The 16735-nt window shown below is 48.0% G+C and overlaps 1 protein-coding gene and 1 long non-coding RNA gene across 2 annotated transcripts in view; one reads left to right on the top strand and one right to left on the bottom strand.

The window, feature by feature from the left end:
• The window catches only part of CACNA2D2 (calcium voltage-gated channel auxiliary subunit alpha2delta 2), a 750433-nt gene that overhangs the window by 631547 nt on the left and 102151 nt on the right, over nucleotides 1–16735 (bottom strand). The gene's annotated exons all lie outside the window — the stretch shown is intronic.
• LOC112550319 lies at nucleotides 7833–13359 on the top strand. The gene is made up of 3 exons (XR_003094099.1): nucleotides 7833–7919; nucleotides 8235–8410; nucleotides 13130–13359. It is a non-coding gene; the product is annotated as an uncharacterized LOC112550319 (long non-coding RNA).

Here is a 16735-nt window from a genome sequence, read left to right on the forward strand (position 1 = left end):
CACCCCCACACAGTCTCCCCCACCCCCATGTCCCTGCTTACCTAGGACAGAACCTGGGTCTGATCCACTGGTGCCAGCTTTGCCTCACGTATATTTGCTCCAGCATGCTGCTGCTCCAGCATGCTGAAGCAGCATGCTGGAGAAGCAGAGGCACATAGCAGGCATAGAGATGCTCTGGCCGTGTGCTAAAGTGTCTCTCTGGAGGACCCAGCCTCTGCTGTGGTGGTGCTTTTTCCCAGGTTTTTTTTTTTTGATACTGGGGTTTCCCAGTACCAAAATTAGAGTCTGCGCTGCAAATATGCAGCACAGGGAACATTTTTTTGTTCTTAGCGTGCCTTTTGCGGCATCTCAAACTGCTTTGAGACGCCACAACAGGCACATGCTTGTTCATCTGGACATGGCCCTGGGGATTATACTTTTCACAGATACCTGATTCAAGTTCTATGGGTGGTGAGATTGCAAATCCCGTGGAAGCCCCATTGCCTTGCAGCAACCTCAGAAGAACCTCTGTGGAGAGGTTCAAAACCTGTGGACAGACTCTGGCACCTGGCCCTAGGACCTTTCTTCTTCATCACGGATTTGACTGTCACAGTCATTCAAAGGCTTATTTAAAATGAGCTCAGTGCATCCAACTCCCAGTCCATCCACCTCCTTCTCTGCAAAGGGTCTCTGAGCACCATATTGTGAACACTGCCTTTGGTGTCGACTAGTCCTTCTGGGGACAGTGTCATCTGAACAGCCAATGGCTGAATGATCCTGGAAGAGTAAACTGTCACACCTCTCAGAGATGCTGATGGAACAGCGTGGTGGGGAAAACTTGCCCTGCCCTTGCTCACACTGTACCTGGGAAAGGAATTCAGGTACCAGGGCTGCTGGACTGGCACTGAGATAAAAGCTGGGTTCAGATTTGGCAAGGAAGGGCTGGCAGAGGGGAGCCCATAGCCCTGAGAGGACAGGGAGTGTCTGGGATGAAATAACGTACATGAAGGAGAACTGCGCCTCTGTTGGAAGCCCGGCCATAATAGACTCGCTGCAGCAATAATGAAGGGGCTGTAAAGCCTGTTCCATCTGATCCCTGCTCATTCTAGAAGGGGTTTGCTGGGCAGAGATATTTTTGGTGGAAGGAGGAATTATGATTGGATCGCGTCTCTGATCCCCACTCTGCAGCACTTCCCTGTCAGGCAGTAGGAACAGGCTCTGAATGGCTGCCAGCTTCTCTGCAAGTCCCCCCTAAGCCCTAGCTTGCTCCTTCTCAAGATTATGTGAGGGGTTAATGATGCTGGGAGGGTAAGAGAGTGTCAGTGCATCACCTCGGAAAGTAGCAGAGGTTCCGGCGACTGACACCCCAGCAGGACTTGGAGCTGGGAGCACCAAGAGCAAAGCAGAGATGACGCACAGAGGCACTGCAGCCTGGGCACCGTGCTGGCATTTATAAACCAGACGGGAAGTCTCTTGAAGGTGAGGGCTCTGATCTCGGCACTCCCCCCTCTCCCTGCGGGGCCCTTCCTCATGTGCTGATGTGCTCCAGCACAAGTCGCTAATCAGGGCACCGAGCGAGCAGGAACTGGCAGGCGCTGGGCTCCAGCACTTTCTTCCCAGCAGGAGCCGAGTGGCAGCACTTCCCCTGAATTAAAAAAAGAAAGTATCTCGCTGTTTCACATGAGCCAGAGAAAAAGGCTTCAAAGGTTTCAGAAATGAAATGGAAGGTTAAAGGGAATGCAATTTCCAAGGAGAGGACAGTTAATTCTAGGGTCTGAAAGGACCCATTCAGCAGGGCTCACTCCTGCTACCCCCTCTCCCCCACTGGGCTCTGCTCCTGGCTCAGAACTGCACTGCAGCATCACAGCCACTCACCTGCTTCCTATTCCCCAGCTCAGCCCTGCCCCATCCCAGGAGTAACCCTCTCCCCCATGCCCCCTGCACTGTTTCCTCACTGCAACCTGCCTTGCAGCATCCTCTTCCTCCTTTCCTATCTCCCTCCGTGTTCTGCTCCCTGCCGACACCAGCTAAGGAGGACAGTGCTTTTAGTGCCCCTTGAGCTTGTTAAGTTCATTAGCTATGCTACGCCAAGTGGAACATGAAGTCACTGAATTTTACTAGCAAAGCCCAGAGGTGCTGCTGGCACAGCCAGCTCACTCTAACCTCTCCCACAGCCAGTCCCTCTGTTTATGCTGGTGGCCACTGGGAAAGCTTGCTTATCTATCTGCTCACAAGCACCACCATCTGCACCACAGGGAGGAGATGCGCTCCCACCCCAAGGCTAATGGAATCAAAATGTAACAAACGCCAAGACTCCTTTTACCAGAACACTGACCAAATGTCATCCAGTTTTTCCAAGTCCCTCGCCTGCCCCCACTGCCACCTTTTCAGCCATATATTTGCAAAAAAATAAATATGCCCTAAATATTAGGCCTGTGCGAGTAGGCAGCTATTCGATCCAGCTTTGGATCTGTCCGCTTCAGATACCAGTGATCCGATCCGGAGCTCCGGATTGGGTTCCCACTTTGATCCGGCCGGAGATCAAGCCATAGGGTATAAAGGGGAATCAATTAAATATGTATAACTTTGTTGTTTTGTGTCTGATTTGGATGAAACTTGCAGGAGTGGTAGCCCCTGCTGAGAGCATGAAGCTTGCCATGTTTCAAGAATATCGGTGCAGGGGTTCAGGGGGAACTGCACCCCAAATTCTTGAAAGCAAAACTCATGTCACGTCTTTGTGTTACACCACAGGGGGCTGAAAACTGCAGGGGTGGTAGCCTTTAACGAGTTAATTAGCAAGGTTTAACACCTACAAAACCACAGACTAAGAAGAGGAAATAATCAATACAGACAATCAACTGTCCCAAGACAAAGCCAGTCAGTTGCACAAGCACCTATGTCACGAGTTTTGCCTGTCAGCAGCTAGAGGTGCAGGGCCCCAGAACCCAGAAGCCCTGCACCGATCTTGACAGCTGGCAGGCTTTGTGGCTTCAGCAGCAGCTAGCAGGCCTGCAGCTTTCACCCTGCTGTGCCTTAACACACACAGTGTCACCCATGTCACGAGTTTTGCTTGTCCGCAGCTTGAGGTGCAGTTCCCCCAAAACCCCTGCAGTGGCAGGGCCCCTGCAGTGCCAGTGGCCACTGCAGTGGCACTCACGAGGTGCCACTCACGAGGTGCCACTGCCCCTGCCGTTTTCACCCCCGTGGCGTAACACATACACGTGACATAAGTTTTGCTTTCAAGAATTTGGGGTGCAGTTTCCCCCCGAACCCCTGTATCTATCTTCTTGAAACTTGGCAGGCTTCGTGGACTCAGCAGAGGCTAGCACCCCTGCAGTTTTCACCCCTCTGTGGTGTAACATACACGTGACATGAGTTTTGCTTTCAAGAATTTAGGGGGCAGTTTCCCCCAAACTCCTGCACCGATCTTCTTGAAACTTGGCAGGATTCATGGTCTCAGCAGAGGCTAGCACTCCTGCAAGTTTCATCCAAATCAGGCAAAAAACAACAAAGTTATAGATATTTAATTGATTCCCCATTATACCCTATGGCCAGATCTCCGAAGCAGCTCCGAAGCGGTTTGGAAGGTCTGAACTGCTTCAGAAAGCCTAAAGAAGCCAGCGCTTCAATCCAGACATGCTGCTTCAGATGCCGAAGCGTCCAAAGCTTCTCAGGATCCAAAGCAGAGTCCGAAGCCTCGCACAGCTCTACTAAATATTCAGGATTTAATGGTTAGTTAAGATACTTTGCTCTGTAGCACATAATGGGCAGGGAAAAAGCAGAGCCCTTTACCTGATTTCTTTTTCCTACCCTACCATTCACTGCCCCACTTCCTCATTCAAATGTAGACACTCTCCCACATACCATCAAAGGGTGATTTCTGGAGCTTGCACAACCTGGTACTGGAGCCCCAAGTGCCCAGAATTTAAATATGGAGAATGAGGATTGAGAGAGACACTTTGCAGTTTCATTTTTGGAATCTGCCAGTCCACACCCCTGATAGCTTCCTCTGGTTTACCTGTCTCCTTGATGCTGAAGTCTGTCCACAGTCCCATAAGCCATGTCCCAGATGCTTCAGACACATTTTTGAAGGTTTGACACCCATTACTGGGACAGAGGTCAATTCCTCTTTAGCCGCATAAATAAGGACCAGGTTTACTAAAGAGCTGGGAAACAAGCATGTCCCACATGGGCAGCACTCAGTATCTTGCCTCTCATACTCCTGATTAGAAAGAAGCTGTTTCTTATTCAATACCACCCTAGCACCCTGTTCCCTCCATGATGCCAGGGAGAGACAACCAACCCACCAGCTCTTGATTTTTGAATGTGATGAGCAAGGACCAGGGAGAGAGTGGATCTGCATCACCATACCTCAGCCTGCATAAAATATTGACTCTGTGCAAGTACACCCCTTTTCAAGGCCCAGCTGCAAAAGGGTTGAGAAGATAGCTGGCAGGTGTATGTTCAAAACATCTCTTTTAGACTTCAGGGACAGAATTTTGTTTTCCTCTCTGCACCTACATAGCAGTTTTCTAGTTGTTTAAGTGATGTTTTCAGCTCTGCCTCTGCAATGTGGATGTGTAAGCATGTGCATGTAGACTGAGCATCATCAGTCACTTACGTGCAGTCTGGGTTTATATCTGAGCATAATTTCCAGGAGGGAAGAAGGCCCTCCCATGTTTTAGCCCCAGTAGCTGTGTGGTATGGGCACCTGCCTAGAAAGCAGGTGACCTCAGTTTTGGGTGCTCCCTTGCCCAGGGATAATTTGAACCTGTATCTCTCTAGTTTCCCAGCACCATACTCTCTCTGCAATACCATAGGTCAGGCATTAGCCTAGTCCTTCTCCATCATTCCTTTTGAAACTGAGCCAGTGCCCCCTGCAATTAATAAAATGGATGGGGAGCACTGTAGTGCAGCAATGCTTTAGACTGCAACCCAGGGCCTGCTCCCTTCCAAGGCAGCATCTTTATCACTGAGCCACACACCCTCAACCCTGTACACTCCCTCCTGGCTTCACGTCTCCCGCTCCTGGTCACCCATCAGGTCGCCATCAAAAGGAGCACTGGAGAGGGGACTAAATGATGTTTTACTTATGGTGTTGTGATTATAGCAACCTGCTGGGAAGTCAAAGAGATACAGGTTTAAAACTCCTCTAGACAAGGGTGTCCCAGACCCAAGCCTCTTGCTTTCTAGGCAAGTTCCCTAACCATTCAGCTACCATGACTAAAACATGGGAGGATCCTGGTCTTCCTACACCAGCACACTGCCTATTATATACACTTACTCAACACCCATACACTTGTATGTCCACACTACAGGATAATAGAATAACAACCCGGGTGCAAGTGCCAAAAATGCCACTTATGTGGCTAGAAAGCTGCCATTTTAGATGCATACAGGGAAATAGAAATGCATCCCAAGTGACTACCCTAAGGCAAAACTTTGCTTCCTGTAACTGTTCTGCGTCTTGTTGCTTAGATAGATTCCTGCTCTAGGCCTCAGCCTTTGCCCAGTCTCATCCTCCTGCTTCCTCTCACATGTATGGTTCTAGTGTAGATCAGCCATTTCTGAGCTCAGCTTGCAATCTGGAATTTTGCTTTTGCTCAGACCTCAGTTGTCAGTCCTGTCCTAACCACTGCCCGTCCCCAGCCCCTGACAATAGTTTGTCTTTCAAAGAGCAGTTAAAAAAAGGAGGATACAAAGCACTGGAATAGAGGAATAGGACTCAGACCTAGCAGGGGTGCATGCTCCAAAGGGATGGGAGGAGCTCTGCTATGGAGACCTGTGCCACCACACAGGCTGCCTGCCTCCTCTCACTCAGAAACGAGAATATTGATTAGAGTTGCTAAATGTCCCTGTGAAAATGAACAGTAATCGATGGTATGCCATTCAGGCCCCCAAGACAATACTATCTAATCAAACAGACCTAGGGGAAAACAGCATCTTATGGGCTATAAAACAGTCAGAGACCTAATCCCCCATACAATACAGAGCTGACACTGCCACAGCAACAGCCCCTTTGGCTCTTCCTCCCTCTCCTCATGCCCTTCCACTTGAACGCTTGGCTGCTGACAGATCCTAATGACTTAAGAGTCAGATCTGGTCTCTCACTGTCTAAATCAAGGTTAACTACTCTGTTAGTACATCTGGATCAACATTACTCTGGATGCATTTTTGCTGAAGGGGAGCCAACTGCAGGAGAACAGGCTCCACCATACTGCACCATACTCCACCATACTGCAGGAGAACAGGCTCTTACAACACTGAATACCACTGAATGTTGGCATGTTGGGTAAAAATCTGGTCCCAGTGAAGTCAATTGGAATTTGCCACCGACATCAATAGGGCCTGAAATTCACTCCTTATTTCCATCCTGAACATGACAAGTGAGACCACATGACTCCTCCATCCTTTAGCCTAGGCTCTTAGGAAGAAAAGTTCTGATTTTCAGAGGTGTTGAACATACACAGATCCTGTTGCTCAACCCCTTTGAAATCCATGCATGAGGATGTCAGGATGGGAGTATCCCAAACACCATCCACATACAGATTCACTGGATACTTCTAAAGGTATTGGCCCTCCCTGACTTTTACAGGCCACTCCAACTTAAAATGTTACTTGAAAAATAGCAGCGGTCCCTAGAATCAGAGCCAAATTGTACTCCCACTCTGCCAAAGTTATTGAACTTTATGCTGGAGTAACAGAGGGAAGAATTTGGCCAACATACATCTAAGCCTCCTTCCAACCCCTTTTCCCCAACAGAAATCTATAATATCTGGGGTTAGCCCACCTTTGCCCCCAAAAGACACCCTTTTACCTGCTCAAGACATATTTTAAATGCCCAAGTCCTTTGATATAGTAATTCCAGCACAGTGGAAATAAGGTTTGCAACTCACTGAAGACTGAGAAGACAGGATCCTGGAACCAACAAGGTAGCCCATGGTCTTAAGTGTGATCCAGATGGTCTTCTTTGGGAAGAAACTTGGTTGCCTTGCTATTTGTTCTCCATACAGCCCCCACTGAGTCTAAGCATTACAGCATGATAAATATTCCACTTCCCCTGTGCAAGTCAAACCATCTCTCTTAATAACAAGACTGCAGAGCAATATTCTTAGATTCTCCCAGAACAGCTCCTACAGTACTCATACCATTATCACACATCAGCACCACTTATGATGCATCTCCTTTCTTCCAAGATGAACCCAGCTGAGGAAGTTGTTAATGGGAGTCTACACGTGCCCTGGCATGTCTCCAAAACTTCTGGGCCTGGAATGAGGGCCTCAGTCAACCAGCCCTTCCTTCTTTCCATCTACTAGGGATAGAAAAGGAAGGTGATCCTTCCATTTGTGGAGTGGCAGCCACCCATACTGTATGCTGGGCACCTCTCCATCATGGATCGGGTGGGGGAAGTTTGTAGATGGCATCCCTGCTATGTGCTTGAGCAAATCAAACCAGAAGTGGCTTGGCCCCTCCAAAGCTGCTTTTAGCCATGCGGAGCCTCAGACATATGGAGAATTCACTTTTCCCCCAAGGGGATAATGCAGAGCTTTTCCCCAGAGCCAACTTTCTCCCTCCTCCCCACCTTTGTGTAGTCAGGAGTCAAAGTTCCATCCCCCGACCTCAGCCCCCAATACCCCACACAGACTGGAGAGAAGTGAACAGCATTTCTTCCCCATCCTTCCTCAGAGCAAATTACAGTTTAGCAGGCCATCAGATAGTTGCAGGCAGGGGGAAGTGCCTGGCTCCTCCAGTCCTCACGTTATTGCACATGAGCTCTGCTTGTGTCACACATCCCTTCTAGGACAGAGAGATAAGGAGAGAACAAATCCAAAAGAAAACCAGGAGTTGGGAGGGGGAAGAGCAAAAGACAAGCACAAGAGAATAATGAAGCAGGGAAGAGGGACGGTCCTAAAATTTTGCCTGAAACACACATACAGCAGGTAAGCCACAAACAGGACTTCTCCTCCCCCCCACCTTAGGCTGACTTTCGTTTGGAAGGAAAAGGCCCTTTCCCCAGTACAAAGCATGGCCCATCCTTCAAATAGGAAACGTTCATTTTTTTCAAATAAATTCGCTTGGGGGAATTTGTACAGATTTAGTTCGCACTGAAAAGATGGGGTCACAAGTTTTTGTATGTGTACGTTTCACACTGCTCATCCCCCCACCCCCACTCCTATCCCATCTTCCTTCTTCCCCTCCTTCCCACTGTTTCCCATTGGATTTATTCTCTCTCTCTTATCTTGCTATCCTGGAAGGGATGTGTGACAGAAGCAAAGCTGATGTGCTTGTGCAATAATTTTGTGAGTACTGGAGGAGCCAGGCATTTCCCCATGCCTATAGATGTGTCCGCAGAGCAGCCTGTCAGATTCCAACAAATCTGCAAATTCTGCTAAACACCTTGACACAAGGACATGAAAAAGGAAAAATGAAGGTAACTATCTAATGGTCTGCTAAAATGTAATTTGTTCTGAGGGAAGATAGGTGATCATGGGGTGATGACTTTGACTTCTGACCTACAAAGAGATGGGGAGATGGAATTTAGCCCTGGAAAAAAGCTATGGATAAGCCACATACTGTGCTGCAGCAGAGGAATAGGTGTAAGGACTGTGCTTGTGAAACTTCAGTTGCCTATCCAGCCAGATGTGAAAGGACGAGTAGGCTACCAGTTGTCCCGTGGTTACTTTGACTATCACTTTCTCTTAATACTCCTCTGGTAGTTTTTCCATAAACTGAGACAGCTTCTCTCATTTTGAGTGGTTCTATTTAGAGAGGAAGGTTTGGCAGTGAGCCGCACTTGTCTAGAGACTAGCAAAGGAACTAACTTTGGGTCTAAATGCATCAAGTTTGGGGCACCTGCCAATTAACTGGATCAAGCCCATGCCTGCCTCTGCGGTGCTCCACATGGGCCCACCCGGGGTCAGCCCATGCCATGCTCCTATTAACAGCTAATCAATAATAGTAAAAACTGAACACAAAGCAGTAGTAGAAGGTTCAGAGGAGCCGGCAGACTTTGCTGGGAATCCACCCGTCTGCCACATGCAGCCAGAAGGAATAGGGAGATTGTCATACTGTGTTCTTTATGCCCAAAGGCACAGCTGCTGCCCCAATGGACAATGATGCTTCAAATAATCTAATCTTTTGCACATCCCATCAAGAGTGGATTCTGTGTGGCCTGAAATCACTCAAAAAACACAGGTTCCCCATACAGTGCAGAGACTCAGGACAATCCCAAGGCTCCTGGATCCTTCCTACAAAAAAATAAAACCCCTTCTTATCAGAGGGAAATTCATCAGGATGAGATTCCATAGAGCAGAGTTGACAGAAGTACAAAGATTGTTCTCCCCACCTTCTGTGATGGACTGGAACTGACAGGTGCTGTGACACCATAAGAAGCTTGTACCCAAGAGGGCTGCAGAGGAGGTTCCTTGAGGAGAGGCCAGAAGGAGAGGAACAGGGACACAAAGGGAAAGATAAAATAATAGAGCAACATATTATCCATGTATTTCACCATTTGGTGGAGAGGATTTTTAATTATCTAATGATTTTAATCCCTTATCAGATGTTCATCTAAGAGGATTTTGCTGCACATACATGATTTGGTGCAAACTCATTTGCAATAAATATATTCGTTTAACAGACTTATTTTCTGGGCAGGCATTGATTTGTTCAAAGATCACTGACCAAGGAAGATGGCAAAACCTTCCTGCCTCCTCTTTATGATAGTCTGATGTGTCTCACTATAATTCACTGGTAGCTTAAAATTATAAGCTACACATAAAATTATAAACTACACATTAAAATTATAAGCTACACATAAAATTGTGTGTCTCACTATAATTCACTGGTAGAGGCCCATCATCCAGGCAGACGCCTTGCACCGTGCTTAACTTCACACAAGAAAACTCTGGCCCAGCTTGGAAGAGAGTGCAGAGTTCCTGGCTATTCAGCCGGTGCTTCAGTCACAAGAACGTCCTTTTCTGCAGTAAGGTGAGGAAAGATCACTTGCCCCACTGCACTAGCACTAGTGCAGACCCACTGATGGTAAACCAAACAGATGAAGTTCTACTGGAGGCAAGGTCTAAAGGCTTACACCGAACAGGCAGCAGAATTGGACTGGAATTCCACCAGAGGCTGAAGAAATATTCCCAGATAGCAAGTGCTTTGTTCACATGCTGCCACCTCATTCCAAAGAGCACCAAGAAACCCTTTGAAAGTAGGACTCACAATAGTCCTACACACCTCTCCAGCAGGCCTAGAGATGGAGTGAAAAATGCAGCTAAGGAAGCATTCATCTCTGTGCCCTTGTCCACAATCCTCCAAATGGCCACATTAGGGCAAGATAATACTGAATATGCACTCCAACTCTTTGTCCTTTCCAAAGGCATTAGACTCACAAGCCTGGAAGATCATGGTAGGAGAGAGAATGCCTTTGGATTCTTACAGGAGACAGAAGGCCCTGCTGCCACCTCTCCAACCACAGGAAAAAAGGACGACAGCATTAAAAACAGTTTCAGCTGCCTTTAAAATAATGCCTGTGGAGGTGCATGGAGAAGCAATTGCACTGATGATGAATTGGATGAGAGCACACGTGAGGCTGCCTGCCTGAGACATGGAAATGAGGCAGGATTGCAGCAGCTCGTTAAATCAGACGGTAACACCCTGCTTGCCACATCTCAGAGCCACAGCACGCACAAGACAGTAAATCTACTTTTCCAGGGACTGAGTAAAAATTGACTAAGACTAAAACATGCTCTCTAGTTGACTAAATTTGCCATGGAAGATGTTACCCAGTAACGACAGTGTAAATTACAGCCTAATATTAGAGGACAAACCATGCAGCTAAAACCTCTGTAATTTTCAAGCTAGGTTTTCAGAAGGTAACTGGAATAAAAACCAGGATGAAATTTCTTAGACTTACAAGGCTCAGTTTACAGAGGGAATTCACACAGTTTATGGTGTGAATCCGAGTCCTTATATTCACTGCACGGTGAACTCTGCACTGCGTAAGCGTGCGAGACAGTGTGGGGGGGACATATCTTCCAACTATTGTTCAATTAAATGCAGCAGTTCCTGACTGTTTCTTACAGTGAATTTAGAACTGATGCCATTTGTTTAATGCAGGGACAGCTGAATTTCACAGACTTCCTGTGCCTCAGGTTCCCCTTTACCAGCAGTGTGATTTCAGCTTGTGTCATAATATCCAAGTGCTTCACAGTCTTCATTACCCACTGTTTCAATTAAAAATCAACCCTGAATATAAGTAAACACCATATTTTCAGGTTCAATTTTAGGAAAAAATAACTTACTCCTGAACATAAGTTGGTAAAAATCTTGAACTCCTATTACCCTTATAAAATCCCAAGGGAGAATCAAATAAGCAAGGAAAGGACCAAAGAGTTAAACGCACTAAAGATATTCAAATAAAAACTGCACTTAAGAAAAAAAAAATTAGACTTGATATTTCTATTGCATGCACAAAAATACTACAAGACCAAAAGTCAAGACTAGTAAAGGAACTGATTACAGGTCAGTCTTGTGTATAAACTGAGTATGATGATTATGGTTCTTTTGGAGGGAAAAAATGTAGACCTCTAATCTGAGCAATTCAGTACATTTATTTTCACTATGCCCTATGTCAGGGGTGGGCAAAATACAGCCCGTGGGCTGGATGTGGCCCATGGTGGGATTTTGTGTGGGATAGCTCTGCAGCTGGACTGCTTTTCCAGGCAGCTCAGGTGTTGGTGACTCCTTCCAGCTGCCGCCACTGCTGGCCCAACCCGGCACTGGCCCAACCACTAATGGGGACCCTCACACACAGCCCTGAGCCTGGTCCACTCCAGGCTCAGCCTGGCAGAGTGGACCAGCTCCAGACCAGCCAGAACCCATGTACACAACCCCGATCCTGGTCCACCCTGCACGTGCTCCAGACTTGCCCGCCCACGCTGAGCAGCAGCGGTGGCGGCAGCAGTAGCCAGGCAGAAGCTGCTGCTCAGCATAGGGCAAAAGTGGCCTCTCCCCATCACTGCTACTGGGTGCTTCTCACTGCAGCTGTCCAGAGCCCACACCTGGGCTGCCCTACGGCTCCTCTGAATTGCCACCGCTGCTCCACTGGGTAGCCCGGAGGTGGCAGTGATGGCAGTGGAAAGGAGCCACAGGGCAGCCCGTGCATGGACTCTGGGTAGCCACAGGAAGAAGCGCCCAGCAGCAGTGAGGGGGAGGGGCACTTTTTCCCCATGCTGAGCAGCAGCTTCTGCTCGGCCACCACCACTGCTCAGCGTAGGCAGGCGGATCGGAGCAGGTGTGAGATGGGCTGGGGTCATGACTGTGTGCGTGGGTTTCAGCTAGTCTGCTTCAGCTGGGACAAGTCAGGAGTGGGCACGGCGTGGGCTGGGTTGGGGCTGGGGCTGTGTGCTCCTGGGAGTGGCGGGAAAGAGCCAAAGGGGACACAGACTCAGGCTGTTGTGGGAGCGGAGCATGCTTACTGGCCCGCACCAGCTCCTCAGAGCTACCTATGTAGCCCGCAGGCCCAATTAATTACCCACACTTGCCCTTATGTGGTAAGGATATATACTGTGCGGGATGGAAAAACAAAGACCCATAGTGACTAAGGACATATGTCCAGGTTTCAGCCCACGCTTCAAGAAATATGTGGACAGATAGAAAGGCTAAGTATAGACAGTCAAAATGCCTGAGGCTGAATCGATTCAATCTTTGCAGGTTAGTTTAACCTGAGTAATTAGAATCGATGAGCAAGTGAACGTTCACTTTTGATTCTGGAAATGCAGCCACATACGTGCAGTGGCCTAGGCTAGAAGATAGGAGGTGCTAGAGCGCATCCCTGCTTGGCTGGAGCAGACAGTTTGGGTCAAGGCTAGCCTGCCCACCCTACAAGGAGGTGGTTTGCAGGGGAGGTGCAAAGCATCCTGGGAAGCTGAGGGACTGTGAGCTAACTTGAATCTGGAGGGGATTTGGGTGAATAAACTGATTTAACCTAAATCAGTTAAGTCTGATACTACATCCATCCAGGTTTATCTTAAACTGGTTTCAGCCATTTTGAAAGTGGTTTATGTGCACTGAACTTCTGTTCTGTTACAGATTTGAACTGGTTTCTGATCACTTATACTGGTTTATGTGTAATTTCTGTCCCTAGCTGAAGTGTCCAGTGGAAACCAACAAAAATGATGAAAGGCCTGGGAACCCTGATTTATAAGGAGAAGTCGAAAGAACAAGGATTATTTAGTCTGGAAAAGAGAAGACTGAGGATGAATTTGATAAACAGTCTTCAAATTAGGGGTGCACCAATAAAAATTTTTAGGGCCAATACCGATAGGCGATATTTAAGGAGTCATATCAGCCGATGTTGATCCAATTTCAGATACAGCTGCCTCCAGCTGGTAAATCCAGTGTGGTGGAAGGATAGCAGGGAGAAAAAAGGCGGGGAGGGGGGGGTGCCTCCTGCATCTGTGTGGGGTGGGGCTGCATGGGGCTCTTCTTGGTGGGGGTTGGGCTCAGAGCAGGTGCCAGCAGCACTGGGAGGATGCTGCATCCACCCCAAATTCTGCCGCCGCTCCACTCCCAGCACTGCCACCAGCAGCCACCTGGCATAGCTCCAGCTCAATGCCCAGCCTCCACCCACGCGCCAGGAAGAGCTGAGGCTACGCTGGGTGGCTGGCGGCAGCAGTGCTGGGAGCAGAGTTGTGGCGAAATCTGGGGTGGATGCAGCCTCCTTCCCGCACCTCTGGCACCCGCTCTGAGCCTACCCCCACCAAGGAGAGCCTTGTGCAACCCCGGCTACAGCCCACCCTGTCCTGCCCTGCGCAGATCCGGGGGGCCCACTCCTCTCCCCTGTGCCCTCCCAGGGTGCAAACAGCAGCAGGAGCTGCCTCCTCCCGCATGAGCCATGGCTTCACCCCACCAGCCCCGCCTGGGCAGCGCCTGCCCCTGTCCCTGCCCCCTCCCTCACTGTGGGGGTGGGGGGGCGGGGAACGACACATTGCTCTGTCCCTTCACACCCCTTCCCTCCCCTCTCCCCTTCCACCACGTCGGACCTGCCAGCTAGAGATAGCTCTCCACGCTAGCTGCGCACAGCACAGGCATTTATAGGTCAAATTATTGGCCCAATATCCAATACAGCCAGAATTCTTTAAATTGGTACCAATCCAATATTGGATCGATGTATCGGTGCACCTCTACTTCAAATACCAGAAGAGCAATTATAAAGAGGATGGAGACAGACTTCCCTGTGGCCATAGGGAACAGGACTAAGTGCAACGGCCTCAAACTATATCAGAAGAAATTTAGGTTGGGAGAGATTTTTCACTATAAGGGTGATTAAACAATGGAACAGCCCACCCAAAAAAGTATCAGAATATCTACTCCTGGAATTTTTCAACAGCAGATTAGACAGACATTTGACTGGGATGGTTTAGTCACAGATGATCATGCCTTGAGCAGGGGGCTGAACCAGATGACCTGTTAAGGTACTTTCCAACCCTATTTTCCTATGATCCTGTTCCTATTCCTATCTACAGTGCCTCCATGGCAAGACAAGAAACTAAGCCATGCCACAAGAAACTAAGCTCATCCCATCCATTTCCACTCAATGCAATCTAAGCGCAGAAGTGAGGCAATGAGTATGCCCCCCACTCTTGGGATCTCTGTCTCCAATGTGCTTGAGAATGGCAGTAGGGGCCGCTCTTGGGGCAAATCATTTGAACATGTTAACTAGTTATGGCATCTTACATTTAATACTTGTTACATGAAACTAAAAGGGTTAGCAAACCCCAAGTCCAGAGAATAAAACGTGTTGATGTCCATTGTGCAATGCACCTACACAGACTTTGATTTTATGTTTTGTAGGATGTATTTGATACATTCAGTAGAATGATGCTATTTCATTCCTCATGTCTTAAAGACATTCTGAAAACACAATGTTTGCTTCTATTCTTTCTTCAGTATCTGCATACACAGTAAAGATAGGTTTTTGCTTTGCGAGAGATGACTCCCAGGAAACCTCTTGGGGAAGCTGTGAAAGTTGTCTCACCTTTATGTTTGCTTTTTAGGTCTTAATCTATCCCTAACAATTATGGCATAGGAGACAATAGCAGAGTGGGACAAAATTGTCCCCCATCTCAGTTGTATGACCAAGGACGGGCAAGGGGGACACCAGCTCTGGGTGCTGACTTAGGAGAGGCACCAAAACTGTCCCACACCCCAGCAGCAACAGCAGCCCTCCAGCATTGTTGCCGCAGCAGCAGCCAGTGCACAGACACCGCACTGCTGCTGCTTTAAGGGCAAGAGCCAGGGTAAGGAGAAAACATGGTGGTGGCATCAGTAGTAGGAGCAGCAGCAGCTGCCACCGCCACTGCAGCTGCTATCACCATAGACCTTTTTTTGGTCTCCCCATTACCCCAAGCCTACTCCTGGAACCTTTATTTTTCCCCACGGCCCCCCAGCTCCTTGCATAGTTTGCCTAGGCCACAAACCCTGCTCGTCACTGCCACATCTGCTCAGAATCTCTCACTTTCTAAAGTATCTAGTTCTGGCCCTTCTCATGAGATAGGAATTGCCATACTGGATCAAACCTATGTGACTATTTAAAGAGGGAGCTAAGCCACATAAAGATGAAGGGCCTGAAGCAGAAGTACAACCCACATCTCCTGGCCAGATGACCTGTTGAGGTACTTTCCAACCCTATTTTCCTATGATCCTGTTCCTATTCCTATCTACAGTGCTTCCATGGCAAGACTGCAATCAAAAACTAAGCCCATCCCATCCACTTCCACTCAATGCAATCATCTCCTTTAGTCTTACATGCGAAACCATCCCTCCTCCCTTTGGTATATAGTAGTGCACAGAGAGTAACAGGCAGTCTCTGGAGTCTTAAGTTCAGCATGTTAAAGATGGTCTCCAACAAGCTGAAGACATATGTATCTTCCTAGTACCAAATACATAAATAAATAAACTAACAACTACAGCAACAACACATCCTGCCAACAACATTCTGGTGGAGCCCATGCACAACACACACACTCACCGTTGTGACATATTACACATGCCATGGCACTTTCGTTTCCAAGCTGATGGAAAGCAGAGTGCCAGCATATTCCATTACCTTTTCTGTTTAGCAAGAATTAGTTACAGACAAAATCCAAACTCCCTCTGGGAGTCTACAAGAAAAGTCCTATGCAAGGAAGCAGAGCCAAGGTAGGTCAGTTCCTTGGCTCAAAATGATCCCTTCAAAAAATAAAAAAAAAGAGCAACCTCCCAGAGTATTAAATGTAGCTAGAGGATCATTGTTGCCTCTGGAATCCATTCAGAATTGAAGCCAAGTCAATACTCCAATCATTCATACAACTGCCCAGCCTCGCACTACTGTGAATAGGCTAAACAATCCCAAACGGAATGGGTATCTCAAACACATAACCAGACTTAGACCAGGATCTGGCAAACAACCCCTCTAGCAATGTTAGAGACCAAACCCACAGCCTGAATTCAAACACACACATACTCCTGCATCCAGGGACTGCAGCTTGGAACCTCCTCTTGCCTGTACAGACCCACCCAGCATATGCAGGCAAAGCTACACGTGTGCACATCTAGCAAATGTATTGCCCCCCCATTTTCCAAAAGAAAAAGCATGCCAAGCATAGAGAGGGGAGGAGCAAGCCAGGCTGATTTAGATGATTTCACTTTGCAATTTACTGTGTTCTTTTTAAGTCGCTTATCCATTTCAGTGCTCAATATTCGGCTCTTT

Source organism: Alligator sinensis, unplaced genomic scaffold (assembly GCF_000455745.1).
Source record: "Alligator sinensis unplaced genomic scaffold, ASM45574v1 scaffold858_1, whole genome shotgun sequence".
In the NCBI taxonomy this organism is placed as follows: Eukaryota; Metazoa; Chordata; order Crocodylia; family Alligatoridae; genus Alligator; species Alligator sinensis.